At 33.5% G+C, this 27,324-nt stretch overlaps 15 non-coding genes across 15 annotated transcripts; 9 read left to right on the top strand and 6 right to left on the bottom strand.

Annotated features, from left to right (window-relative positions):
- Positions 1–521: 521 nt before the first annotated feature.
- On the top strand, positions 522–593 carry TRNAQ-UUG (transfer RNA glutamine (anticodon UUG)). Its single transcript has one exon. It is a non-coding gene; the product is annotated as a tRNA-Gln (tRNA).
- An 825-nt stretch (positions 594–1,418) lies between these two features.
- TRNAQ-CUG (transfer RNA glutamine (anticodon CUG)) lies at positions 1,419–1,490 on the bottom strand. The gene has a single exon. It is a non-coding gene; the product is annotated as a tRNA-Gln (tRNA).
- Positions 1,491–3,038: 1,548 nt separating this feature from the next.
- On the top strand, positions 3,039–3,110 carry TRNAQ-UUG (transfer RNA glutamine (anticodon UUG)). Its single transcript has one exon. It is a non-coding gene; the product is annotated as a tRNA-Gln (tRNA).
- An 825-nt stretch (positions 3,111–3,935) lies between these two features.
- TRNAQ-CUG (transfer RNA glutamine (anticodon CUG)) lies at positions 3,936–4,007 on the bottom strand. The gene has a single exon. It is a non-coding gene; the product is annotated as a tRNA-Gln (tRNA).
- Positions 4,008–5,554: 1,547 nt separating this feature from the next.
- On the top strand, positions 5,555–5,626 carry TRNAQ-UUG (transfer RNA glutamine (anticodon UUG)). Its single transcript has one exon. It is a non-coding gene; the product is annotated as a tRNA-Gln (tRNA).
- An 825-nt stretch (positions 5,627–6,451) lies between these two features.
- On the bottom strand, positions 6,452–6,523 carry TRNAQ-CUG (transfer RNA glutamine (anticodon CUG)). The gene has a single exon. It is a non-coding gene; the product is annotated as a tRNA-Gln (tRNA).
- Positions 6,524–8,070: 1,547 nt separating this feature from the next.
- TRNAQ-UUG (transfer RNA glutamine (anticodon UUG)) lies at positions 8,071–8,142 on the top strand. Its single transcript has one exon. It is a non-coding gene; the product is annotated as a tRNA-Gln (tRNA).
- Positions 8,143–8,967: 825 nt separating this feature from the next.
- On the bottom strand, positions 8,968–9,039 carry TRNAQ-CUG (transfer RNA glutamine (anticodon CUG)). The gene has a single exon. It is a non-coding gene; the product is annotated as a tRNA-Gln (tRNA).
- Positions 9,040–13,100: 4,061 nt separating this feature from the next.
- TRNAQ-UUG (transfer RNA glutamine (anticodon UUG)) lies at positions 13,101–13,172 on the top strand. Its single transcript has one exon. It is a non-coding gene; the product is annotated as a tRNA-Gln (tRNA).
- A 2,445-nt stretch (positions 13,173–15,617) lies between these two features.
- Positions 15,618–15,689, top strand: TRNAQ-UUG (transfer RNA glutamine (anticodon UUG)). Its single transcript has one exon. It is a non-coding gene; the product is annotated as a tRNA-Gln (tRNA).
- An 824-nt stretch (positions 15,690–16,513) lies between these two features.
- Positions 16,514–16,585, bottom strand: TRNAQ-CUG (transfer RNA glutamine (anticodon CUG)). The gene has a single exon. It is a non-coding gene; the product is annotated as a tRNA-Gln (tRNA).
- A 4,062-nt stretch (positions 16,586–20,647) lies between these two features.
- TRNAQ-UUG (transfer RNA glutamine (anticodon UUG)) lies at positions 20,648–20,719 on the top strand. The gene has a single exon. It is a non-coding gene; the product is annotated as a tRNA-Gln (tRNA).
- Positions 20,720–23,164: 2,445 nt separating this feature from the next.
- On the top strand, positions 23,165–23,236 carry TRNAQ-UUG (transfer RNA glutamine (anticodon UUG)). The gene has a single exon. It is a non-coding gene; the product is annotated as a tRNA-Gln (tRNA).
- Positions 23,237–24,062: 826 nt separating this feature from the next.
- TRNAQ-CUG (transfer RNA glutamine (anticodon CUG)) lies at positions 24,063–24,134 on the bottom strand. The gene has a single exon. It is a non-coding gene; the product is annotated as a tRNA-Gln (tRNA).
- A 1,549-nt stretch (positions 24,135–25,683) lies between these two features.
- Positions 25,684–25,755, top strand: TRNAQ-UUG (transfer RNA glutamine (anticodon UUG)). Its single transcript has one exon. It is a non-coding gene; the product is annotated as a tRNA-Gln (tRNA).
- Positions 25,756–27,324: the final 1,569 nt, after the last annotated feature.

Below are 27,324 nucleotides of genomic sequence, written 5' to 3'. Positions count from 1 at the left end.
TTTTATAATGTATATATTTATATTTTCCGATAAAAATACATAGACATATAGCGATATATAGGGAGATACATACATATAAGTTGATACGTACAAGTTTATAAGTAAATGAGATGTTTTTCCAATTAATACTTCTAAGAACTGAATGGAAAAAAAATCGTAAAGTTTAGATAAGTCCCACTGAGCTTTGTACTTAGATCCCTGTTTTCAGAGTCCAGATTGACAAGCATAACACCATCAACCCACCTGTACCAGGTTGAGCTTTCCATTTTGGCAGAAGAGATTGCATTCACGGGGGAATCTTATCTTTTATTGCAAAATCTTATCTCACATAAAAAGTACTGTTCAACAGAGTCATAGCGTTACTTGAGTCCTTTGTGCAACATCCTTCCCTAACATAGTTCAATAGGCAAAAGTTGAACAGAATAGAAAAGTTATGTAATTCTGTTTGTCTTTGACTGTAGAAAATAAAAAATGTGAAATGTCCACATTGCTGCAGCAATTTGCTCCCCTGTCACATGGGAGGTTCCATGGTGTAATGGTTAGCACTTTGGACTTTGAATCCAAGGATCCGAGTTCAAATCTCGGTGGGACCACTTTCGTGACTTATGACCAAATCTTTTTCTGTCAAGTGTATTCATAAATATCATAAATCTAACACGGGTAGAGTGAAACATTAATTTATTGATTGTATTTTTAAAGTCTATTTGATGTGAGCAAATGATAGAACTTTTAGAAAACATGGAAATAAAATGGCTCAAAATAATGGGACATTTTGTGAGCTGACTCTGTTTTCTCAACTCATCACAAGAAGCTGATGCAAGATATTACTTGTATAAATCGTACTGTTATTGATAAGGGGAACAAGGAACTTTTTAAATTGGAAAGCCTTCATTAAAAGAAAACTTGAGGAATCAAATTGTGTATTTTGGGGACAGAAGAGATGAACTTTTAAATAACAATCTTGAAATTAAGACACACAGATATTTACACTCTGTTTTTCTAAAGTAGATCCATAACCACAAAGTAGAATCTTTCGAAAGACATGTCAAATGTATTAATCTGAATTCCTCTTTCAAAGAAATTCACAATTAAATGCACTGTGTAAGTTAAGAATGTTGTCAGATAAGAAATCAGCAAAATTAACTATCTTATTACTGATCATAAAGATGAGAAAGGAAAAGAACCTCTTGCTTAAATTGTGGATGGGAAAGAACAGTTTTTAGTTTTCAGCTTCAGTACTTATGTTTATGAATTTTTCATTTCTTTATATTGTATTATCGCTATCTAGATGGATATAGCCATCTGTACATAGATACATACTTATACGTTGATAAGTTTCAGTATAAAACTTTGACGTTATGTTTTTCCAAGTCCAAATTCTAAGAAATTAGTGAAATATTAAATCTCATAATTCAAGCAGGTCCCACCGAGATTTGAACTCGGATCGCTGGATTCAGAGTCCAGAGTGCTAACCATTACACCATGGAACCCTGCCATACATGAGGGATTTTTCCATTGAGACAAAAGAGAGCGCATCAGTGCAGGGGCTTTTCTTACATTGATGAAAAGATAACTCAGTTGAATGCTCATAGTGTAAAGAGCTACAATGTGATTTGATTCTTTTCAGCTACATTCTCCATAACAGTGTTAAATGTGCAAACGTTTATCAGGACATGCAATTTACAAAATAATGATCATATTTGACTGAAGAATATTAAAACATTCTACATTTCCAAACTACTACATCCATTTCTCTGTCTCTCACATGGGTGGCTCCAAAGAGCAACGGTTGGCACTTTGGACTTTGCATGCAAAGGTACCAGTCCAATTCTTTGAGGTACTATTTTACTAATCTCAACCTTTTACATTTCTGTCATCTTTTGTTATTGATAGCTCCAATCCAATACCAGTAGGTTGAACGAGACAAATGTTGACTCCTTTCAAAATGTCCAACAGCTTGAACAAGTTACAGAAATACGAACTTTATAATACTTTTACATCAGATTCCTACACAAAATAGTGCGACATTACAAAATCCTATCCTGTTTTTCTCAAATGCATTTCAGAGGGCTGATTCCCAGCATTCCTTTTTGAAGATTTCTACACTATTGATAAGGCGAATATAGCACATTTTGAAAGAGATGTGTTCTTAAATCAAACCTAGAGAACCACAATGACGGTATCATTCAGATAGTACAAATGTTTTTTGTATATTAGTATGGAAATTGTGAAATAAAACATTTCTCATGCTGATTTTCAACAGTCGATCTGCAATCATGAAATATAAGCTTTTGCTTGGAGGCCTCAAAGGTACTGATCTAATTTTCTTTTTTTAGAATTATTCACAGATCGTATGATATGCTTTGTACAAATCAACTATGCTGTTAGGTCAAAATTGATTAAAAAGTGACTATCTCAATTTCAGGACATATAGAAGAGGAAGGAGAAGAAGCTCATGTTTCAAATGCGGAGAGGCAACAACTGTTCTTTATTTTCACCTCTATTAATTATACATATTTTTATAATGTATATATTTATATTTTCCGATAAAAATACATAGACATATAGCGATATATAGGGAGATACATACATATAAGTTGATACGTACAAGTTTATAAGTAAATGAGATGTTTTTCCAATTAATACTTCTAAGAACTGAATGGAAAAAAAATCGTAAAGTTTAGATAAGTCCCACTGAGCTTTGTACTTAGATCCCTGTTTTCAGAGTCCAGATTGACAAGCATAACACCATCAACCCACCTGTACCAGGTTGAGCTTTCCATTTTGGCAGAAGAGATTGCATTCACGGGGGAATCTTATCTTTTATTGCAAAATCTTATCTCACATAAAAAGTACTGTTCAACAGAGTCATAGCGTTACTTGAGTCCTTTGTGCAACATCCTTCCCTAACATAGTTCAATAGGCAAAAGTTGAACAGAATAGAAAAGTTATGTAATTCTGTTTGTCTTTGACTGTAGAAAATAAAAAATGTGAAATGTCCACATTGCTGCAGCAATTTGCTCCCCTGTCACATGGGAGGTTCCATGGTGTAATGGTTAGCACTTTGGACTTTGAATCCAAGGATCCGAGTTCAAATCTCGGTGGGACCACTTTCGTGACTTATGACCAAATCTTTTTCTGTCAAGTGTATTCATAAATATCATAAATCTAACACGGGTAGAGTGAAACATTAATTTATTGATTGTATTTTTAAAGTCTATTTGATGTGAGCAAATGATAGAACTTTTAGAAAACATGGAAATAAAATGGCTCAAAATAATGAGACATTTTGTGAGCTGACTCTGTTTTCTCAACTCATCACAAGAAGCTGATGCAAGATATTACTTGTATAAATCGTACTGTTATTGATAAGGGGAACAAGGAACTTTTTAAATTGGAAAGCCTTCATTAAAAGAAAACTTGAGGAATCAAATTGTGTATTTTGGGGACAGAAGAGATGAACTTTTAAATAACAATCTTGAAATTAAGACACACAGATATTTACACTCTGTTTTTCTAAAGTAGATCCATAACCACAAAGTAGAATCTTTCGAAAGACATGTCAAATGTATTAATCTGAATTCCTCTTTCAAAGAAATTCACAATTAAATGCACTGTGTAAGTTAAGAATGTTGTCAGATAAGAAATCAGCAAAATTAACTATCTTATTGCTGATCATAAAGATGAGAAAGGAAAAGAACCTCTTGCTTAAATTGTGGATGGGAAAGAACAGTTTTTAGTTTTCAGCTTCAGTACTTATGTTTATGAATTTTTCATTTCTTTATATTGTATTATCGCTATCTAGATGGATATAGCCATCTGTACATAGATACATACTTATACGTTGATAAGTTTCAGTATAAAACTTTGACGTTATGTTTTTCCAAGTCCAAATTCTAAGAAATTAGTGAAATATTAAATCTCATAATTCAAGCAGGTCCCACCGAGATTTGAACTCGGATCGCTGGATTCAGAGTCCAGAGTGCTAACCATTACACCATGGAACCCTGCCATACATGAGGGATTTTTCCATTGAGACAAAAGAGAGCGCATCAGTGCAGGGGCTTTTCTTACATTGATGAAAAGATAACTCAGTTGAATGCTCATAGTGTAAAGAGCTACAATGTGATTTGATTCTTTTCAGCTACATTCTCCATAACAGTGTTAAATGTGCAAACGTTTATCAGAACATGCAATTTACAAAATAATGATCATATTTGACTGAAGAATATTAAAACATTCTACATTTCCAAACTACTACATCCATTTCTCTGTCTCTCACATGGGTGGCTCCAAAGAGCAACGGTTGGCACTTTGGACTTTGCATGCAAAGGTACCAGTCCAATTCTTTGAGGTACTATTTTACTAATCTCAACCTTTTACATTTCTGTCATCTTTTGTTATTGATAGCTCCAATCCAATACCAGTAGGTTGAACGAGACAAATGTTGACTCCTTTCAAAATGTCCAACAGCTTGAACAAGTTACAGAAATACGACCTTTATAATACTTTTACATCAGATTCCTACACAAAATAGTGCGACATTACAAAATCCTATCCTGTTTTTCTCAAATGCATTTCAGAGGGCTGATTCCCAGCATTCCTTTTTGAAGATTTCTACACTATTGATAAGGCGAATATAGCACATTTTGAAAGAGATGTGTTCTTAAATCAAACCTAGAGAACCACAATGACGGTATCATTCAGATAGTACAAATGTTTTTTGTATATTAGTATGGAAATTGTGAAATAAAACATTTCTCATGCTGATTTTCAACAGTCGATCTGCAATCATGAAATATAAGCTTTTGCTTGGAGGCCTCAAAGGTACTGATCTAATTTTCTTTTTTAGAATTATTCACAGATCGTATGATATGCTTTGTACAAATCAACTATGCTGTTAGATCAAAATTGATTAAAAAGTGACTATCTCAATTTCAGGACATATAGAAGAGGAAGGAGAAGAAGCTCATGTTTCAAATGCGGAGAGGCAACAACTGTTCTTTATTTTCACCTCTATTAATTATACATATTTTTATAATGTATATATTTATATTTTCCGATAAAAATACATAGACATATAGCGATATATAGGGAGATACATACATATAAGTTGATACGTACAAGTTTATAAGTAAATGAGATGTTTTTCCAATTAATACTTCTAAGAACTGAATGGAAAAAAAATCGTAAAGTTTAGATAAGTCCCACTGAGCTTTGTACTTAGATCCCTGTTTTCAGAGTCCAGATTGACAAGCATAACATCATCAACCCACCTGTACCAGGTTGAGCTTTCCATTTTGGCAGAAGAGATTGCATTCACGGGGGAATCTTATCTTTTATTGCAAAATCTTATCTCACATAAAAAGTACTGTTCAACAGAGTCATAGCGTTACTTGAGTCCTTTGTGCAACATCCTTCCCTAACATAGTTCAATAGGCAAAAGTTGAACAGAATAGAAAAGTTATGTAATTCTGTTTGTCTTTGACTGTAGAAAATAAAAAATGTGAAATGTCCACATTGCTGCAGCAATTTGCTCCGCTGTCACATGGGAGGTTCCATGGTGTAATGGTTAGCACTTTGGACTTTGAATCCAAGGATCCGAGTTCAAATCTCGGTGGGACCACTTTCGTGACTTATGACCAAATCTTTTTCTGTCAAGTGTATTCATAAATATCATAAATCTAACACGGGTAGAGTGAAACATTAATTTATTGATTGTATTTTTAAAGTCTATTTGATGTGAGCAAATGATAGAACTTTTAGAAAACATGGAAATAAAATGGCTCAAAATAATGAGACATTTTGTGAGCTGACTCTGTTTTCTCAACTCATCACAAGAAGCTGATGCAAGATATTACTTGTATAAATCGTACTGTTATTGATAAGGGGAACAAGGAACTTTTTAAATTGGAAAGCCTTCATTAAAAGAAAACTTGAGGAATCAAATTGTGTATTTTGGGGACAGAAGAGATGAACTTTTAAATAACAATCTTGAAATTAAGACACACAGATATTTACACTCTGTTTTTCTAAAGTAGATCCATAACCACAAAGTAGAATCTTTCGAAAGACATGTCAAATGTATTAATCTGAATTCCTCTTTCAAAGAAATTCACAATTAAATGCACTGTGTAAGTTAAGAATGTTGTCAGATAAGAAATCAGCAAAATTAACTATCTTATTACTGATCATAAAGATGAGAAAGGAAAAGAACCTCTTGCTTAAATTGTGGATGGGAAAGAACAGTTTTTAGTTTTCAGCTTCAGTACTTATGTTTATGAATTTTTCATTTCTTTATATTGTATTATCGCTATCTAGATGGATATAGCCATCTGTACATAGATACATACTTATACGTTGATAAGTTTCAGTATAAAACTTTGACGTTATGTTTTTCCAAGTCCAAATTCTAAGAAATTAGTGAAATATTAAATCTCATAATTCAAGCAGGTCCCACCGAGATTTGAACTCGGATCGCTGGATTCAGAGTCCAGAGTGCTAACCATTACACCATGGAACCCTGCCATACATGAGGGATTTTTCCATTGAGACAAAAGAGAGCGCATCAGTGCAGGGGCTTTTCTTACATTGATGAAAAGATAACTCAGTTGAATGCTCATAGTGTAAAGAGCTACAATGTGATTTGATTCTTTTCAGCTACATTCTCCATAACAGTGTTAAATGTGCAAACGTTTATCAGAACATGCAATTTACAAAATAATGATCATATTTGACTGAAGAATATTAAAACATTCTACATTTCCAAACTACTACATCCATTTCTCTGTCTCTCACATGGGTGGCTCCAAAGAGCAACGGTTGGCACTTTGGACTTTGCATGCAAAGGTACCAGTCCAATTCTTTGAGGTACTATTTTACTAATCTCAACCTTTTACATTTCTGTCATCTTTTGTTATTGATAGCTCCAATCCAATACCAGTAGGTTGAACGAGACAAATGTTGACTCCTTTCAAAATGTCCAACAGCTTGAACAAGTTACAGAAATACGAACTTTATAATACTTTTACATCAGATTCCTACACAAAATAGTGCGACATTACAAAATCCTATCCTGTTTTTCTCAAATGCATTTCAGAGGGCTGATTCCCAGCATTCCTTTTTGAAGATTTCTACACTATTGATAAGGCGAATATAGCACATTTTGAAAGAGATGTGTTCTTAAATCAAACCTAGAGAACCACAATGACGGTATCATTCAGATAGTACAAATGTTTTTTGTATATTAGTATGGAAATTGTGAAATAAAACATTTCTCATGCTGATTTTCAACAGTCGATCTGCAATCATGAAATATAAGCTTTTGCTTGGAGGCCTCAAAGGTACTGATCTAATTTTCTTTTTTAGAATTATTCACAGATCGTATGATATGCTTTGTACAAATCAACTATGCTGTTAGATCAAAATTGATTAAAAAGTGACTATCTCAATTTCAGGACATATAGAAGAGGAAGGAGAAGAAGCTCATGTTTCAAATGCGGAGAGGCAACAACTGTTCTTTATTTTCACCTCTATTAATTATACATATTTTTATAATGTATATATTTATATTTTCCGATAAAAATACATAGACATATAGCGATATATAGGGAGATACATACATATAAGTTGATACGTACAAGTTTATAAGTAAATGAGATGTTTTTCCAATTAATACTTCTAAGAACTGAATGGAAAAAAAATCGTAAAGTTTAGATAAGTCCCACTGAGCTTTGTACTTAGATCCCTGTTTTCAGAGTCCAGATTGACAAGCATAACATCATCAACCCACCTGTACCAGGTTGAGCTTTCCATTTTGGCAGAAGAGATTGCATTCACGGGGGAATCTTATCTTTTATTGCAAAATCTTATCTCACATAAAAAGTACTGTTCAACAGAGTCATAGCGTTACTTGAGTCCTTTGTGCAACATCCTTCCCTAACATAGTTCAATAGGCAAAAGTTGAACAGAATAGAAAAGTTATGTAATTCTGTTTGTCTTTGACTGTAGAAAATAAAAAATGTGAAATGTCCACATTGCTGCAGCAATTTGCTCCCCTGTCACATGGGAGGTTCCATGGTGTAATGGTTAGCACTTTGGACTTTGAATCCAAGGATCCGAGTTCAAATCTCGGTGGGACCACTTTCGTGACTTATGACCAAATCTTTTTCTGTCAAGTGTATTCATAAATATCATAAATCTAACACGGGTAGAGTGAAACATTAATTTATTGATTGTATTTTTAAAGTCTATTTGATGTGAGCAAATGATAGAACTTTTAGAAAACATGGAAATAAAATGGCTCAAAATAATGAGACATTTTGTGAGCTGACTCTGTTTTCTCAACTCATCACAAGAAGCTGATGCAAGATATTACTTGTATAAATCGTACTGTTATTGATAAGGGGAACAAGGAACTTTTTAAATTGGAAAGCCTTCATTAAAAGAAAACTTGAGGAATCAAATTGTGTATTTTGGGGACAGAAGAGATGAACTTTTAAATAACAATCTTGAAATTAAGACACACAGATATTTACACTCTGTTTTTCTAAAGTAGATCCATAACCACAAAGTAGAATCTTTCGAAAGACATGTCAAATGTATTAATCTGAATTCCTCTTTCAAAGAAATTCACAATTAAATGCACTGTGTAAGTTAAGAATGTTGTCAGATAAGAAATCAGCAAAATTAACTATCTTATTACTGATCATAAAGATGAGAAAGGAAAAGAACCTCTTGCTTAAATTGTGGATGGGAAAGAACAGTTTTTAGTTTTCAGCTTCAGTACTTATGTTTATGAATTTTTCATTTCTTTATATTGTATTATCGCTATCTAGATGGATATAGCCATCTGTACATAGATACATACTTATACGTTGATAAGTTTCAGTATAAAACTTTGACGTTATGTTTTTCCAAGTCCAAATTCTAAGAAATTAGTGAAATATTAAATCTCATAATTCAAGCAGGTCCCACCGAGATTTGAACTCGGATCGCTGGATTCAGAGTCCAGAGTGCTAACCATTACACCATGGAACCCTGCCATACATGAGGGATTTTTCCATTGAGACAAAAGAGAGCGCATCAGTGCAGGGGCTTTTCTTACATTGATGAAAAGATAACTCAGTTGAATGCTCATAGTGTAAAGAGCTACAATGTGATTTGATTCTTTTCAGCTACATTCTCCATAACAGTGTTAAATGTGCAAACGTTTATCAGGACATGCAAATTACAAAATAATGATCATATTTGACTGAAGAATATTAAAACATTCTACATTTCCAAACTACTACATCCATTTCTCTGTCTCTCACATGGGTGGCTCCAAAGAGCAACGCTTGGCACTTTGGACTTTGCATGCAAAGGTACCAGTCCAATTCTTTGAGGTACTATTTTACTAATCTCGACCTTTTACATTTCTGTCATATTTTGTTATTGATAGCTCCAATCCAACACCAGTAGGTTGAAAGAGACAAATGTTGACTCCTTTCAAAATGTCCAACAGCTTGAACAAGTTACAGAAATACGAACTTTATAATACACATAACATCACATTCCTACACAAAATAGTGCGACATTACAAAATCCTATCCTGTTTTTCTCAAATGCATTTCAGAGGGCTGATTCCCAGCATTCCTTTTTGAAGATTTCCACACTATTGATAAGGCGAACATAGCACATTTTGAAAGAGATGTGTTCTTAAATCAAACCTAGAGAACCACAATGACGGTATCATTCAGATAGTACAAATGTTTTTTGTATATTAGTATGGAAATTGTGAAATAAAACATTTCTCATGCTGATTTTCAACAGTCGATCTGCAATCATGAAATATAAGCTTTTGCTTGGAGGCCTCAAAGGTACTGATCTAATTTTCTTTTTTAGAATTATTCACAGATCGTATGATATGCTTTGTACAAATCAACTATGTTGTTAGATCAAAATTGATTAAAAAGTGACTATCTCAATTTCAGGACATATAGAAGAGGAAGGAGAAGACGCTCATGTTTCAAATGCGGAGAGGCAACAACTGTTCATTATTTTCACCTCTATTAATTATATGTATTTTTATAATGTATATATTTATATTTTCCGATAAATATACATAGACATATAGCGATATATAGGGAGATACATACATATAAGTTGATACGTACAAGTTTATAAGTAAATGAGATGTTTTTCCAATTAATACTTCTAAGAACTGAATGGAAAAAAAATCGTAAAGTTTAGATAAGTCTCACTGAGCTTTGTACTTAGATCCCTGTTTTCAGAGTCCAGATTGACAAGCATAACACCATCAACCCACCTGTACCAGGTTGAGCTTTCCATTTTGGCAGAAGAGATTGCATTCACGGGGGAATCTTATCTTTTATTGCAAAATCTTATCTCACATAAAAAGTACTGTTCAACAGAGTCATAGCGTTACTTGAGTCCTTTGTGCAACATCCTTCCCTAACATAGTTCAATAGGCAAAAGTTGAACAGAATAGAAAAGTTATATAATTCTGTTTGTCTTTGACTGTAGAAAATAAAAAATGTGAAATGTCCAAATGCAGCAATTTCCTCCCCTGTCACATGGGAGGTTCCATGGTGTAATAGTTAGCACTTTGGACTTTGAATCCAAGGATCCCAGTTCAAATCTCGGTGGGACCACTTTCATGACTTATGACCAAATCTTTTTCTGTCAAGTGTATTCATAAATATCATAAATCTAACACGGGTAGAGTGAAACATTGATTTATTGATTGTATTTTTAAAGTCTATTTGATGTGAGCAAATGATAGAACTTTTAGAAAACATGGAAATAAAATGGCTCAAAATAATGAGATATTTTGTGAGCTGACTCTGTTTTCTCAACTCATCACAAGAGGCTGATCCAAGATATTACTTGTTTAAATCTTACTGTTATTGATAAGGGGAACACGGAACTTTTTTAATTGGAAAGCCTTCATTAAAAGAAAACTTGAGGAATCAAATTGTGTATTTTGGGGACAGAAGAGATGAACTTTTAAATAACAATCTTGAAATTAAGACACACAGATATTTACACTCTGTTTTTCTAAAGTAGATCCATAACCACAAAGTAGAATCTTTCGAAAGACATGTCAAATGTATTAATCTGAATTCCTCTTTCAAAGAAATTCACAATTAAATGCTCTGTGTAAGTCAAGAATGTTGTCAGATAAGAAATCAGCAAAATGAACTATCTTATTACTGATCATAAAGATGAGAAGGGAAAAGAACCTCTTGCTTAAATTGTGGATGGGAAAGAACAGTTTTTAGTTTTCAGCTTCAGTACTTATGTTTATGAATAATTCATTTCTTTATATTGTATTATCACTATCTAGATGGATATAGCCATGTGTACATAGATACATACTTATACGTTGATAAGTTTCAGTATAAAACTTTGACGTTATGTTTTTCCAAGTCCAAATTCTAAGAAATTAGTGAAATATTAAATCTCATAATTCAAGCAGGTCCCACAGAGATTTGAACTCGGATCGCTGGATTCAGAGTCCAGAGTGCTAACCATTACACCATGGAACCCTGCCATACATGAGGGATTTTTCCATTGAGACAAAAGAGAGCGCATCAGTGCGGGGGCTTTTCTTACATTGATGAAAAGATATCTCAGTTGAATGCTCATAGTGTAAAGAGCTATAATGTGATTTGATTCTTTTCAGCTGCATTCTCCATAACAGTGTTAAATGTGCAAACGTTTATCAGTAAATGCAATTTACAAAATAATGATCATATTTGACTGAAGAATATTAAAACATTCTACATTTCCAAACTACTACATCCATTTCTCTGTCTCTCACATGGGTGGCTCCAAAGAGCAACGCTTGGCACTTTGGACTTTGCATGCAAAGGTACCAGTCCAATTCTTTGAGGTACTATTTTACTAATCTCGACCTTTTACATTTCTGTCATCTTTTGTTATTGATAGCTCCAATCCAACACCAGTAGGTTGAAAGAGACAAACGTTGACTCCTTTCAAAATGTCCAACAGCTTGAACAAGTTACAGAAATACGAACTTTATAATACACATAACATCACATTCCTACACAAAATAGTGCGACATTACACAATCCTATCCTGTTTTTCTCAAATGCATTTCAGAGGGCTGATTCCCAGCATTCCTTTTTGAAGATTTCCACACTATTGATAAGGCGAATATAGCACATTTTGAAAGAGATGTGTTCTTAAATCAAACCTAGAGAACCACAATGACGGTATCATTCAGATAGTACAAATGTTTTTTGTATATTAGTATGGAAATTGTGAAATAAAACATTTCTCATGCTGATTTTCAACAGTCGATCTGCAATCATGAAATATAAGCTTTTGCTTGGAGGCCTCAAAGGTACTGATCTAATTTTCTTTTTTAGAATTATTCACAGATCGTATGATATGCTTTGTACAAATCAACTATGTTGTTAGATCAAAATTGATTAAAAAGTGACTATCTCAATTTCAGGACATATAGAAGAGGAAGGAGAAGAGGCTCATGTTTCAAATGCGGACAGGCAACAACTGTTCATTATTTTCACCTCTATTAATTATATGTATTTTTATAATGTATATATTTATATTTTCCGATAAATATACATAGACATATAGCGATATATAGGGAGATACATACATATAAGTTGATACGTACAAGTTTATAAGTAAATGAGATGTTTTTCCAATTAATACTTCTAAGAACTGAATGGAAAAAAAATCGTAAAGTTTAGATAAGTCCCACTGAGCTTTGTACTTAGATCCCTGTTTTCAGAGTCCAGATTGACAAGCATAACACCATCAACCCACCTGTACCAGGTTGAGCTTTCCATTTTGGCAGAAGAGATTGCATTCACGGGGTAATCTTATCTTTTATTGCAAAATCTTATCTCACATAAAAAGTACTGTTCAACAGAGTCATAGCGTTACTTGAGTCCTTTGTGCAACATCCTTCCCTAACATAGTTCAATAGGCAAAAGTTGAACAGAATAGAAAAGTTATATAATTCTGTTTGTCTTTGACTGTAGAAAATAAAAAATGTGAAATATCCACATTGCTGCAGCAATTTGCTCCCCTGTCACATGGGAGGTTCCATGGTGTAATGGTTAGCACTTTGGACTTTGAATCCAAGGATCCGAGTTCAAATCTCGGTGGGACCACTTTCATGACTTATGACCAAATCTTTTTCTGTCAAGTGTATTCATAAATATCATAAATCTAACACGGGTAGAGTGAAACATTGATTTATTGATTGTATTTTTAAAGTCTATTTGATGTGAGCAAATGATAGAACTTTTAGAAAACATGGAAATAAAATGGCTCAAAATAATGAGATATTTTGTGAGCTGACTCTGTTTTCTCAACTCATCACAAGAGGCTGATCCAAGATATTACTTGTTTAAATCTTACTGTTATTGATAAGGGGAACACGGAACTTTTTTAATTGGAAAGCCTTCATTAAAAGAAAACTTGAGGAATCAAATTGTGTATTTTGGGGACAGAAGAGATGAACTTTTAAATAACAATCTTGAAATTAAGACACACAGATATTTACACTCTGTTTTTCTAAAGTAGATCCATAACCACAAAGTAGAATCTTTCGAAAGACATGTCAAATGTATTAATCTGAATTCCTCTTTCAAAGAAATTCACAATTAAATGCTCTGTGTAAGTCAAGAATGTTGTCAGATAAGAAATCAGCAAAATGAACTATCTTATTACTGATCATAAAGATGAGAAGGGAAAAGAACCTCTTGCTTAAATTGTGGATGGGAAAGAACAGTTTTTAGTTTTCAGCTTCAGTACTTATGTTTATGAATAATTCATTTCTTTATATTGTATTATCACTATCTAGATGGATATAGCCATGTGTACATAGATACATACTTATACGTTGATAAGTTTCAGTATAAAACTTTGACGTTATGTTTTTCCAAGTCCAAATTCTAAGAAATTAGTGAAATATTAAATCTCATAATTCAAGCAGGTCCCACAGAGATTTGAACTCGGATCGCTGGATTCAGAGTCCAGAGTGCTAACCATTACACCATGGAACCCTGCCATACATGAGGGATTTTTCCATTGAGACAAAAGAGAGCGCATCAGTGCGGGGGCTTTTCTTACATTGATGAAAAGATATCTCAGTTGAATGCTCATAGTGTAAAGAGCTATAATGTGATTCGATTCTTTTCAGCTGCATTCTCCATAACAGTGTTAAATGTGCAAACGTTTATCAGGAAATGCAATTTACAAAATAATGATCATATTTGACTGAAGAATATTAAAACATTCTACATTTCCAAACTACTACATCCATTTCTCTGTCTCTCACATGGGTGGCTCCAAAGAGCAACGCTTGGCACTTTGGTCTTTGCATGCAAAGGTACCAGTCCAATTCTTTGAGGTACTATTTTACTAATCTCGACCTTTTACATTCCTGTCATCTTTTGTTATTGATAGCTCCAATCCAACACCAGTAGGTTGAAAGAGACAAACGTTGACTCCTTTCAAAATGTCCAACAGCTTGAACAAGTTACAGAAATACGAACTTTATAATACACATAACATCACATTCCTACACAAAATAGTGCGACATTACACAATCCTATCCTGTTTTTCTCAAATGCATTTCAGAGGGCTGATTCCCAGCATTCCTTTTTGAAGATTTCCACACTATTGATAAGGCGAATATAGCACATTTTGAAAGAGATGTGTTCTTAAATCAAACCTAGAGAACCACAATGACGGTATCATTCAGATAGTACAAATGTTTTTTGTATATTAGTATGGAAATTGTGAAATAAAACATTTCTCATGCTGATTTTCAACAGTCGATCTGCAATCATGAAATATAAGCTTTTGCTTGGAGGCCTCAAAGGTACTGATCTAATTTTCTTTTTTAGAATTATTCACAGATCGTATGATATGCTTTGTACAAATCAACTATGTTGTTAGATCAAAATTGATTAAAAAGTGACTATCTCAATTTCAGGACATATAGAAGAGGAAGGAGAAGAGGCTCATGTTTCAAATGCGGACAGGCAACAACTGTTCATTATTTTCACCTCTATTAATTATATGTATTTTTATAATGTATATATTTATATTTTCCGATAAATATACATAGACATATAGCGATATATAGGGAGATACATACATATAAGTTGATACGTACAAGTTTATAAGTAAATGAGATGTTTTTCCAATTAATACTTCTAAGAACTGAATGGAAAAAAAATCGTAAAGTTTAGATAAGTCCCACTGAGCTTTGTACTTAGATCCCTGTTTTCAGAGTCCAGATTGACAAGCATAACACCATCAACCCACCTGTACCAGGTTGAGCTTTCCATTTTGGCAGAAGAGATTGCATTCACGGGGTAATCTTATCTTTTATTGCAAAATCTTATCTCACATAAAAAGTACTGTTCAACAGAGTCATAGCGTTACTTGAGTCCTTTGTGCAACATCCTTCCCTAACATAGTTCAATAGGCAAAAGTTGAACAGAATAGAAAAGTTATATAATTCTGTTTGTCTTTGACTGTAGAAAATAAAAAATGTGAAATGTCCACATTGCTGCAGCAATTTGCTCCCCTGTCACATGGGAGGTTCCATGGTGTAATGGTTAGCACTTTGGACTTTGAATCCAAGGATCCGAGTTCAAATCTCGGTGGGACCACTTTCATGACTTATGACCAAATCTTTTTCTGTCAAGTGTATTCATAAATATCATAAATCTAACACGGGTAGAGTGAAACATTGATTTATTGATTGTATTTTTAAAGTCTATTTGATGTGAGCAAATGATAGAACTTTTAGAAAACATGGAAATAAAATGGCTCAAAATAATGAGATATTTTGTGAGCTGACTGTTTTCTCAACTCATCACAAGAGGCTGATCCAAGATATTACTTGTTTAAATCTTACTGTTATTGATAAGGGGAACACGGAACTTTTTTTAATTGGAAAGCCTTCATTAAAAGAAAACTTGAGGAATCAAATTGTGTATTTTGGGGACAGAAGAGATGAACTTTTAAATAACAATCTTGAAATTAAGACACACAGATATTTACACTCTGTTTTTCTAAAGTAGATCCATAACCACAAAGTAGAATCTTTCGAAAGACATGTCAAATGTATTAATCTGAATTCCTCTTTCAAAGAAATTCACAATTAAATGCACTGTGTAAGTCAAGAATGTTGTCAGATAAGAAATCAGCAAAATGAACTATCTTATTACTGATCATAAAGATGAGAAAGGAAAAGAACCTCTTGCTTAAATTGTGGATGGGAAAGAACAGTTTTTAGTTTTCAGCTTCAGTACTTATGTTTATGAATAATTCATTTCTTTATATTGTATTATCACTATCTAGATGGATATAGCCATGTGTACATAGATACATACTTATACGTTGATAAGTTTCAGTATAAAACTTTGACGTTATGTTTTTCCAAGTCCAAATTCTAAGAAATTAGTGAAATATTATATCTCATAATTCAAGCAGGTCCCACCGAGATTTGAACTCGGATCGCTGGATTCAGAGTCCAGAGTGCTAACCATTACACCATGGAACCCTGCCATACATGAGGGATTTTTCCATTGAGACAAAAGAGAGCGCATCAGTGCGGGGGCTTTTCTTTACATTGATGAAAAGATATCTCAGTTGAATGCTCATAGTGTAAAGAGCTATAATGTGATTTGATTCTTTTCAGCTGCATTCTCCATAACAGTGTTAAATGTGCAAACGTTTATCAGGAAATGCAATTTACAAAATAATGATCATATTTGACTGAAGAATATTAAAACATTCTACATTTCCAAACTACTACATCCATTTCTCTGTCTCTCACATGGGTGGCTCCAAAGAGCAACGCTTGGCACTTTGGACTTTGCATGCAAAGGTACCAGTCCAATTCTTTGAGGTACTATTTTACTAATCTCGACCTTTTACATTTCTGTCATATTTTGTTATTGATAGCTCCAATCCAACACCAGTAGGTTGAAAGAGACAAATGTTGACTCCTTTCAAAATGTCCAACAGCTTGAACAAGTTACAGAAATACGAACTTTATAATACACATAACATCACATTCCTACACAAAATAGTGCGACATTACAAAATCCTATCCTGTTTTTCTCAAATGCATTTCAGAGGGCTGATTCCCAGCATTCCTTTTTGAAGATTTCCACACTATTGATAAGGCGAACATAGCACATTTTGAAAGAGATGTGTTCTTAAATCAAACCTAGAGAACCACAATGACGGTATCATTCAGATAGTACAAATGTTTTTTGTATATTAGTATGGAAATTGTGAAATAAAACATTTCTCATGCTGATTTTCAACAGTCGATCTGCAATCATGAAATATAAGCTTTTGCTTGGAGGCCTCAAAGGTACTGATCTAATTTTCTTTTTTAGAATTATTCACAGATCGTATGATATGCTTTGTACAAATCAACTATGTTGTTAGATCAAAATTGATTAAAAAGTGACTATCTCAATTTCAGGACATATAGAAGAGGAAGGAGAAGACGCTCATGTTTCAAATGCGGAGAGGCAACAACTGTTCATTATTTTCACCTCTATTAATTATATGTATTTTTATAATGTATATATTTATATTTTCCGATAAATATACATAGACATATAGCGATATATAGGGAGATACATACATATAAGTTGATACGTACAAGTTTATAAGTAAATGAGATGTTTTTCCAATTAATACTTCTAAGAACTGAATGGAAAAAAAATCGTAAAGTTTAGATAAGTCTCACTGAGCTTTGTACTTAGATCCCTGTTTTCAGAGTCCAGATTGACAAGCATAACACCATCAACCCACCTGTACCAGGTTGAGCTTTCCATTTTGGCAGAAGAGATTGCATTCACGGGGGAATCTTATCTTTTATTGCAAAATCTTATCTCACATAAAAAGTACTGTTCAACAGAGTCATAGCGTTACTTGAGTCCTTTGTGCAACATCCTTCCCTAACATAGTTCAATAGGCAAAAGTTGAACAGAATAGAAAAGTTATATAATTCTGTTTGTCTTTGACTGTAGAAAATAAAAAATGTGAAATGTCCAAATGCAGCAATTTCCTCCCCTGTCACATGGGAGGTTCCATGGTGTAATAGTTAGCACTTTGGACTTTGAATCCAAGGATCCCAGTTCAAATCTCGGTGGGACCACTTTCATGACTTATGACCAAATCTTTTTCTGTCAAGTGTATTCATAAATATCATAAATCTAACACGGGTAGAGTGAAACATTGATTTATTGATTGTATTTTTAAAGTCTATTTGATGTGAGCAAATGATAGAACTTTTAGAAAACATGGAAATAAAATGGCTCAAAATAATGAGATATTTTGTGAGCTGACTCTGTTTTCTCAACTCATCACAAGAGGCTGATCCAAGATATTACTTGTTTAAATCTTACTGTTATTGATAAGGGGAACACGGAACTTTTTTAATTGGAAAGCCTTCATTAAAAGAAAACTTGAGGAATCAAATTGTGTATTTTGGGGACAGAAGAGATGAACTTTTAAATAACAATCTTGAAATTAAGACACACAGATATTTACACTCTGTTTTTCTAAAGTAGATCCATAACCACAAAGTAGAATCTTTCGAAAGACATGTCAAATGTATTAATCTGAATTCCTCTTTCAAAGAAATTCACAATTAAATGCTCTGTGTAAGTCAAGAATGTTGTCAGATAAGAAATCAGCAAAATGAACTATCTTATTACTGATCATAAAGATGAGAAGGGAAAAGAACCTCTTGCTTAAATTGTGGATGGGAAAGAACAGTTTTTAGTTTTCAGCTTCAGTACTTATGTTTATGAATAATTCATTTCTTTATATTGTATTATCACTATCTAGATGGATATAGCCATGTGTACATAGATACATACTTATACGTTGATAAGTTTCAGTATAAAACTTTGACGTTATGTTTTTCCAAGTCCAAATTCTAAGAAATTAGTGAAATATTAAATCTCATAATTCAAGCAGGTCCCACAGAGATTTGAACTCGGATCGCTGGATTCAGAGTCCAGAGTGCTAACCATTACACCATGGAACCCTGCCATACATGAGGGATTTTTCCATTGAGACAAAAGAGAGCGCATCAGTGCGGGGGCTTTTCTTACATTGATGAAAAGATATCTCAGTTGAATGCTCATAGTGTAAAGAGCTATAATGTGATTTGATTCTTTTCAGCTGCATTCTCCATAACCGTGTTAAATGTGCAAACGTTTATCAGTAAATGCAATTTACAAAATAATGATCATATTTGACTGAAGAATATTAAAACATTCTACATTTCCAAACTACTACATCCATTTCTCTGTCTCTCACATGGGTGGCTCCAAAGAGCAACGCTTGGCACTTTGGACTTTGCATGCAAAGGTACCAGTCCAATTCTTTGAGGTACTATTTTACTAATCTCGACCTTTTACATTTCTGTCATCTTTTGTTATTGATAGCTCCAATCCAACACCAGTAGGTTGAAAGAGACAAACGTTGACTCCTTTCAAAATGTCCAACAGCTTGAACAAGTTACAGAAATACGAACTTTATAATACACATAACATCACATTCCTACACAAAATAGTGCGACATTACACAATCCTATCCTGTTTTTCTCAAATGCATTTCAGAGGGCTGATTCCCAGCATTCCTTTTTGAAGATTTCCACACTATTGATAAGGCGAATATAGCACATTTTGAAAGAGATGTGTTCTTAAATCAAACCTAGAGAACCACAATGACGGTATCATTCAGATAGTACAAATGTTTTTTGTATATTAGTATGGAAATTGTGAAATAAAACATTTCTCATGCTGATTTTCAACAGTCGATCTGCAATCATGAAATATAAGCTTTTGCTTGGAGGCCTCAAAGGTACTGATCTAATTTTCTTTTTTAGAATTATTCACAGATCGTATGATATGCTTTGTACAAATCAACTATGTTGTTAGATCAAAATTGATTAAAAAGTGACTATCTCAATTTCAGGACATATAGAAGAGGAAGGAGAAGAGGCTCATGTTTCAAATGCGGACAGGCAACAACTGTTCATTATTTTCACCTCTATTAATTATATGTATTTTTATAATGTATATATTTATATTTTCCGATAAATATACATAGACATATAGCGATATATAGGGAGATACATACATATAAGTTGATACGTACAAGTTTATAAGTAAATGAGATGTTTTTCCAATTAATACTTCTAAGAACTGAATGGAAAAAAAATCGTAAAGTTTAGATAAGTCCCACTGAGCTTTGTACTTAGATCCCTGTTTTCAGAGTCCAGATTGACAAGCATAACACCATCAACCCACCTGTACCAGGTTGAGCTTTCCATTTTGGCAGAAGAGATTGCATTCACGGGGTAATCTTATCTTTTATTGCAAAATCTTATCTCACATAAAAAGTACTGTTCAACAGAGTCATAGCGTTACTTGAGTCCTTTGTGCAACATCCTTCCCTAACATAGTTCAATAGGCAAAAGTTGAACAGAATAGAAAAGTTATATAATTCTGTTTGTCTTTGACTGTAGAAAATAAAAAATGTGAAATATCCACATTGCTGCAGCAATTTGCTCCCCTGTCACATGGGAGGTTCCATGGTGTAATGGTTAGCACTTTGGACTTTGAATCCAAGGATCCGAGTTCAAATCTCGGTGGGACCACTTTCATGACTTATGACCAAATCTTTTTCTGTCAAGTGTATTCATAAATATCATAAATCTAACACGGGTAGAGTGAAACATTGATTTATTGATTGTATTTTTAAAGTCTATTTGATGTGAGCAAATGATAGAACTTTTAGAAAACATGGAAATAAAATGGCTCAAAATAATGAGATATTTTGTGAGCTGACTCTGTTTTCTCAACTCATCACAAGAGGCTGATCCAAGATATTACTTGTTTAAATCTTACTGTTATTGATAAGGGGAACACGGAACTTTTTTAATTGGAAAGCCTTCATTAAAAGAAAACTTGAGGAATCAAATTGTGTATTTTGGGGACAGAAGAGATGAACTTTTAAATAACAATCTTGAAATTAAGACACACAGATATTTACACTCTGTTTTTCTAAAGTAGATCCATAACCACAAAGTAGAATCTTTCGAAAGACATGTCAAATGTATTAATCTGAATTCCTCTTTCAAAGAAATTCACAATTAAATGCTCTGTGTAAGTCAAGAATGTTGTCAGATAAGAAATCAGCAAAATGAACTATCTTATTACTGATCATAAAGATGAGAAGGGAAAAGAACCTCTTGCTTAAATTGTGGATGGGAAAGAACAGTTTTTAGTTTTCAGCTTCAGTACTTATGTTTATGAATAATTCATTTCTTTATATTGTATTATCACTATCTAGATGGATATAGCCATGTGTACATAGATACATACTTATACGTTGATAAGTTTCAGTATAAAACTTTGACGTTATGTTTTTCCAAGTCCAAATTCTAAGAAATTAGTGAAATATTAAATCTCATAATTCAAGCAGGTCCCACAGAGATTTGAACTCGGATCGCTGGATTCAGAGTCCAGAGTGCTAACCATTACACCATGGAACCCTGCCATACATGAGGGATTTTTCCATTGAGACAAAAGAGAGCGCATCAGTGCGGGGGCTTTTCTTACATTGATGAAAAGATATCTCAGTTGAATGCTCATAGTGTAAAGAGCTATAATGTGATTCGATTCTTTTCAGCTGCATTCTCCATAACAGTGTTAAATGTGCAAACGTTTATCAGGAAATGCAATTTACAAAATAATGATCATATTTGACTGAAGAATATTAAAACATTCTACATTTCCAAACTACTACATCCATTTCTCTGTCTCTCACATGGGTGGCTCCAAAGAGCAACGCTTGGCACTTTGGTCTTTGCATGCAAAGGTACCAGTCCAATTCTTTGAGGTACTATTTTACTAATCTCGACCTTTTACATTCCTGTCATCTTTTGTTATTGATAGCTCCAATCCAACACCAGTAGGTTGAAAGAGACAAACGTTGACTCCTTTCAAAATGTCCAACAGCTTGAACAAGTTACAGAAATACGAACTTTATAATACACATAACATCACATTCCTACACAAAATAGTGCGACATTACACAATCCTATCCTGTTTTTCTCAAATGCATTTCAGAGGGCTGATTCCCAGCATTCCTTTTTGAAGATTTCCACACTATTGATAAGGCGAATATAGCACATTTTGAAAGAGATGTGTTCTTAAATCAAACCTAGAGAACCACAATGACGGTATCATTCAGATAGTACAAATGTTTTTTGTATATTAGTATGGAAATTGTGAAATAAAACATTTCTCATGCTGATTTTCAACAGTCGATCTGCAATCATGAAATATAAGCTTTTGCTTGGAGGCCTCAAAGGTACTGATCTAATTTTCTTTTTTAGAATTATTCACAGATCGTATGATATGCTTTGTACAAATCAACTATGTTGTTAGATCAAAATTGATTAAAAAGTGACTATCTCAATTTCAGGACATATAGAAGAGGAAGGAGAAGAGGCTCATGTTTCAAATGCGGACAGGCAACAACTGTTCATTATTTTCACCTCTATTAATTATATGTATTTTTATAATGTATATATTTATATTTTCCGATAAATATACATAGACATATAGCGATATATAGGGAGATACATACATATAAGTTGATACGTACAAGTTTATAAGTAAATGAGATGTTTTTCCAATTAATACTTCTAAGAACTGAATGGAAAAAAAATCGTAAAGTTTAGATAAGTCCCACTGAGCTTTGTACTTAGATCCCTGTTTTCAGAGTCCAGATTGACAAGCATAACACCATCAACCCACCTGTACCAGGTTGAGCTTTCCATTTTGGCAGAAGAGATTGCATTCACGGGGTAATCTTATCTTTTATTGCAAAATCTTATCTCACATAAAAAGTACTGTTCAACAGAGTCATAGCGTTACTTGAGTCCTTTGTGCAACATCCTTCCCTAACATAGTTCAATAGGCAAAAGTTGAACAGAATAGAAAAGTTATATAATTCTGTTTGTCTTTGACTGTAGAAAATAAAAAATGTGAAATGTCCACATTGCTGCAGCAATTTGCTCCCCTGTCACATGGGAGGTTCCATGGTGTAATGGTTAGCACTTTGGACTTTGAATCCAAGGATCCGAGTTCAAATCTCGGTGGGACCACTTTCATGACTTATGACCAAATCTTTTTCTGTCAAGTGTATTCATAAATATCATAAATCTAACACGGGTAGAGTGAAACATTGATTTATTGATTGTATTTTTAAAGTCTATTTGATGTGAGCAAATGATAGAACTTTTAGAAAACATGGAAATAAAATGGCTCAAAATAATGAGATATTTTGTGAGCTGACTCTGTTTTCTCAACTCATCACAAGAGGCTGATCCAAGATATTACTTGTTTAAATCTTACTGTTATTGATAAGGGGAACACGGAACTTTTTTTAATTGGAAAGCCTTCATTAAAAGAAAACTTGAGGAATCAAATTGTGTATTTTGGGGACAGAAGAGATGAACTTTTAAATAACAATCTTGAAATTAAGACACACAGATATTTACACTCTGTTTTTCTAAAGTAGATCCATAACCACAAAGTAGAATCTTTCGAAAGACATGTCAAATGTATTAATCTGAATTCCTCTTTCAAAGAAATTCACAATTAAATGCACTGTGTAAGTCAAGAATGTTGTCAGATAAGAAATCAGCAAAATGAACTATCTTATTACTGATCATAAAGATGAGAAAGGAAAAGAACCTCTTGCTTAAATTGTGGATGGGAAAGAACAGTTTTTAGTTTTCAGCTTCAGTACTTATGTTTATGAATAATTCATTTCTTTATATTGTATTATCACTATCTAGATGGATATAGCCATGTGTACATAGATACATACTTATACGTTGATAAGTTTCAGTATAAAACTTTGACGTTATGTTTTTCCAAGTCCAAATTCTAAGAAATTAGGGAAATATTATATCTCATAATTCAAGCAGGTCCCACCGAGATTTGAACTCGGATCGCTGGATTCAGAGTCCAGAGTGCTAACCATTACACCATGGAACCCTGCCATACATGAGGGATTTTTCCATTGAGACAAAAGAGAGCGCATCAGTGCGGGGGCTTTTCTTTACATTGATGAAAAGATATCTCAGTTGAATGCTCATAGTGTAAAGAGCTATAATGTGATTTGATTCTTTTCAGCTGCATTCTCCATAACAGTGTTAAATGTGCAAACGTTTATCAGGAAATGCAATTTACAAAATAATGATCATATTTGACTGAAGAATATTAAAACATTCTACATTTCCAAACTACTACATCCATTTCTCTGTCTCTCACATGGGTGGCTCCAAAGAGCAACGCTTGGCACTTTGGACTTTGCATGCAAAGGTACCAGTCCAATTCTTTGAGGTACTATTTTACTAATCTCGACCTTTTACATTTCTGTCATATTTTGTTATTGATAGCTCCAATCCAACACCAGTAGGTTGAAAGAGACAAATGTTGACTCCTTTCAAAATGTCCAACAGCTTGAACAAGTTACAGAAATACGAACTTTATAATACACATAACATCACATTCCTACACAAAATAGTGCGACATTACAAAATCCTATCCTGTTTTTCTCAAATGCATTTCAGAGGGCTGATTCCCAGCATTCCTTTTTGAAGATTTCCACACTATTGATAAGGCGAACATAGCACATTTTGAAAGAGATGTGTTCTTAAATCAAACCTAGAGAACCACAATGACGGTATCATTCAGATAGTACAAATGTTTTTTGTATATTAGTATGGAAATTGTGAAATAAAACATTTCTCATGCTGATTTTCAACAGTCGATCTGCAATCATGAAATATAAGCTTTTGCTTGGAGGCCTCAAAGGTACTGATCTAATTTTCTTTTTTAGAATTATTCACAGATCGTATGATATGCTTTGTACAAATCAACTATGTTGTTAGATCAAAATTGATTAAAAAGTGACTATCTCAATTTCAGGACATATAGAAGAGGAAGGAGAAGAAGCTCATGTTTCAAATGCGGAGAGGCAACAACTGTTCATTATTTTCACCTCTATTAATTATATGTATTTTTATAATGTATATATTTATATTTTCCGATAAATATACATAGACATATAGCGATATATAGGGAGATACATACATATAAGTTGATACGTACAAGTTTATAAGTAAATGAGATGTTTTTCCAATTAATACTTCTAAGAACTGAATGGAAAAAAAATCGTAAAGTTTAGATAAGTCCCACTGAGCTTTGTACTTAGATCCCTGTTTTCAGAGTCCAGATTGACAAGCATAACACCATCAACCCACCTGTACCAGGTTGAGCTTTCCATTTTGGCAGAAGAGATTGCATTCACGGGGGAATCTTATCTTTTATTGCAAAATCTTATCTCACATAAAAAGTACTGTTCAACAGAGTCATAGCGTTACTTGAGTCCTTTGTGCAACATCCTTCCCTAACATAGTTCAATAGGCAAAAGTTGAACAGAATAGAAAAGTTATATAATTCTGTTTGTCTTTGACTGTAGAAAATAAAAAATGTGAAATGTCCACATTGCTGCAGCAATTTGCTCCCCTGTCACATGGGAGGTTCCATGGTGTAATGGTTAGCACTTTGGACTTTGAATCCAAGGATCCGAGTTCAAATCTCGGTGGGACCACTTTCATGACTTATGACCAAATCTTTTTCTGTCAAGTGTATTCATAAATATCATAAATCTAACACGGGTAGAGTGAAACATTGATTTATTGATTGTATTTTTAAAGTCTATTTGATGTGAGCAAATGATAGAACTTTTAGAAAACATGGAAATAAAATGGCTCAAAATAATGAGATATTTTGTGAGCTGACTCTGTTTTCTCAACTCATCACAAGAGGCTGATCCAAGATATTACTTGTTTAAATCTTACTGTTATTGATAAGGGGAACACGGAACTTTTTTAATTGGAAAGCCTTCATTAAAAGAAAACTTGAGGAATCAAATTGTGTATTTTGGGGACAGAAGAGATGAACTTTTAAATAACAATCTTGAAATTAAGACACACAGATATTTACACTCTGTTTCTCTAAAGTAGATCCATAACCACAAAGTAGAATCTTTCGAAAGACATGTCAAATGTATTAATCTGAATTCCTCTTTCAAAGAAATTCACAATTAAATGCTCTGTGTAAGTCAAGAATGTTGTCAGATAAGAAATCAGCAAAATGAACTATCTTATTACTGATCATAAAGATGAGAAGGGAAAAGAACCTCTTGCTTAAATTGTGGATGGGAAAGAACAGTTTTTAGTTTTCAGCTTCAGTACTTATGTTTATGAATAATTCATTTCTTTATATTGTATTATCACTATCTAGATGGATATAGCCATGTGTACATAGATACATACTTATACGTTGATAAGTTTCAGTATAAAACTTTGACGTTATGTTTTTCCAAGTCCAAATTCTAAGAAATTAGTGAAATATTAAATCTCATAATTCAAGCAGGTCCCACAGAGATTTGAACTCGGATCGCTGGATTCAGAGTCCAGAGTGCTAACCATTACACCATGGAACCCTGCCATACATGAGGGATTTTTCCATTGAGACAAAAGAGAGCGCATCAGTGCGGGGGCTTTTCTTACATTGATGAAAAGATATCTCAGTTGAATGCTCATAGTGTAAAGAGCTATAATGTGATTTGATTCTTTTCAGCTGCATTCTCCATAACAGTGTTAAATGTGCAAACGTTTATCAGTAAATGCAATTTACAAAATAATGATCATATTTGACTGAAGAATATTAAAACATTCTACATTTCCAAACTACTACATCCATTTCTCTGTCTCTCACATGGGTGGCTCCAAAGAGCAACGCTTGGCACTTTGGACTTTGCATGCAAAGGTACCAGTCCAATTCTTTGAGGTACTATTTTACTAATCTCGACCTTTTACATTTCTGTCATCTTTTGTTATTGATAGCTCCAATCCAACACCAGTAGGTTGAAAGAGACAAACGTTGACTCCTTTCAAAATGTCCAACAGCTTGAACAAGTTACAGAAATACGAACTTTATAATACACATAACATCACATTCCTACACAAAATAGTGCGACATTACACAATCCTATCCTGTTTTTCTCAAATGCATTTCAGAGGGCTGATTCCCAGCATTCCTTTTTGAAGATTTCCACACTATTGATAAGGCGAATATAGCACATTTTGAAAGAGATGTGTTCTTAAATCAAACC

The sequence above is a fragment of the Lissotriton vulgaris genome, unplaced genomic scaffold, assembly GCF_964263255.1.
Source record: "Lissotriton vulgaris unplaced genomic scaffold, aLisVul1.2 SCAFFOLD_2159, whole genome shotgun sequence".
Classification (NCBI taxonomy): Eukaryota; Metazoa; Chordata; class Amphibia; order Caudata; family Salamandridae; genus Lissotriton; species Lissotriton vulgaris.
Note: the sequence above shows the minus strand (reverse complement) of the source record. Positions and strands in the feature narration are given on the sequence as shown.